Genomic DNA, 2,434 nt, shown 5'->3' with positions numbered 1-2,434 from the left:
CTCACTGCCCAGCACGGGAGACAAATGGACAAAAAGAATCCTCATTCTGACGGTGTGATAGAGGTGTCTGGAGAGAGGAAAGATGTGGAGAGGGAGGCTCTCTCCTTGGCCTGAGGGATTTATTGAGGCACCGAGGTCTTCAAATTAGATCCCGACCTTGGTGGGGAGAGACGGTGAGTCACAGTTCATAAGTGTGATTGGAATTCCGGGGCCGGTGCTGAGTGCCTGGTGCTTTTGACATTTTTGTGGGCTTCCCACATTATATGGGTGGAATGTCATGTCATTTTGACTCACCAGAGAAAGCGTGTGGGTCTAGAGATGTGGAAAACAGCTTCGGTCTGCAATAGGCTGCATGTTAGTGCAAATCTTTCAAATGGTTGCACCGTGCTTGGTAACCTTTGTCTGATGGAGGCTGTTGCATCGTCTGGAGAAAATGATGTTGATTAAGTTTCTAGGGGGATGACTTTATTTTAAAATCTTCTCTAGTCTGTTGACAGCACTCATACTTCATAAAGCACAATCCTGAGTTTCACATGCATAAACACGTATTAATTTTGACATCTATTTTGAACGCTTGAGGTAATTTATTTGGCTTAGTGCCTCGTAAAAGCAGGAAAGAGGCTTGGAGAACCACAGAAGGGCTGGGGGACCCCATTCTGCCGGATAGACATCTGGGACGGTGTACGAGGAGTAGACGTTGCAGGCGGACATTTAATTAAAGGTTGGCATTCAGACTAGAGGAATGTGAGGTGAGCCTCTCAGTATAAGGGAATGGTGAGTCTCTGAAACAAAAATCGTTATTTTTCTTTTGGTTGTGTAGTAATGCTTTACAGCTTGAAACAGTTTATAAAATGTAGACTCATAATGACATTAAGTCCAGATAGTAATTTTTATGGCAACAATTTATGATGCATCTGCGTAGGTAGAAGTCCTCAACATATTTTTTGCAGTTTGTAAAAAAAATGTATAGTAATATAAACTGTCTAGCACATAGAAAGAGATAGAAAACCTTCTAAAAGAGCAGTATGATATGAATACCAAAACATCCAAGAAGCATAGAGAAGGAAAATATACTGCAGGCTCATGAACCAAATGCTAAAATCCTAAATAAAATATTAATAAGTGGAGTCCACCATTTTAGGTTAAAACGTAAAAGACAGATGTGCGTTACTAGTATATAACACTGTGCCCTAAAATATAACAGACGGCTTTATTATAGTGGTGTGGGGAGATTAGACGAGAATTTTAAGAGAATGATAACAATATTAAAAGTGTAATAATTGATGTTTATAACAATAATAGGTTTAACAAGAAGGTATTTCTTTAACTCAAATAATAATACCTAAAGGGACAAACTTGGAATAATAATGAGAAAATAATAACGTATAATAATTGTTTTATTATATATCATTATATGCAATATAAATGTGTAACATAATGTTATATAATAACATAATAAAATAATGAAAACAATATGTAACAACAGTATCTTATGTTATATGTAATAATATATAATATTGTCGTAGAATAAGAAATTAATCATATCTTAAGGGGCATACTTTCTTTGTGTTGAAAGTTTATTAATCTAACACAGTTAATTCTAATCATTCTAGAAAGGCAGAGCATTGCCGTATAGAGAAAGGTTGCACCACATCCTTAATGTTTGCCCAAGACACCAACAGTCTTCGCATTCTTCCGATTCCGTGATTTTTCTCCCCTCTCGCCCCGTGTGACGTGGAGCCCGGTCCACCTCATCAGGAGCGATGAGCAAGGCTTCTCCTGTGCTGCTCTCAGTGAACATCTGCCAGCGTGAACATCTGCCAGTGTCCGTTTTTCCAGGCGGTGGTTCGTCAGCAGGACGTTGGGGCTTTCTAGAGGAGCCATTCTCGAAATGTCGAAGGCCGTGTTTGTTTATCGTCGGAGGTTATTTGCGTTAATACGGGCTAGAAAAAGGTGCGCAGGGTGACACTTGGTTTATGCCCCTGCGCAGTGTGTGTGTGTTGGATGAATGCAGTTTCCATGGCAACCTGCAGTGGTGGAAGGAGGGCGGGCTTTGGAGCCAGACATACCGAGGATGTGCCGCCGAGTGCTTTATCAAGCGACTTTCACACTTGCCTCCTTTAATCTTCGTGACAACCCTGTGTCAGGTACGAGTGTTTTCAGCTGCAGGAATGTGATGCCATGCCCGCAGCTGCTTAAACAGATAAGGCTCCTGCAGTAGCTCAGCGACACCACCACAGACGCAGGGTCCCTTCTGGTCTCCGCACTCAGTCTGTGGGCCGTTCCTCGCGTGGCTGAAGGGTGGCTGTTGCAGCCTCAGGCACCCCGTCGAGGTCCAAGGAGGCAAGGAGGAGAGAGGGCTGGAGGCACCTATGTCTCCTCAATCGGAAAAGCAACATTTGCCCAGGACACCCAGAGCAGGTGCACTTCTTAC

This window comes from Pteropus vampyrus, unplaced genomic scaffold, assembly GCF_000151845.1.
Source record: "Pteropus vampyrus isolate Shadow unplaced genomic scaffold, Pvam_2.0 Scaffold286, whole genome shotgun sequence".
In the NCBI taxonomy this organism is placed as follows: domain Eukaryota; kingdom Metazoa; phylum Chordata; class Mammalia; order Chiroptera; family Pteropodidae; genus Pteropus; species Pteropus vampyrus.
Note: the sequence above shows the minus strand (reverse complement) of the source record.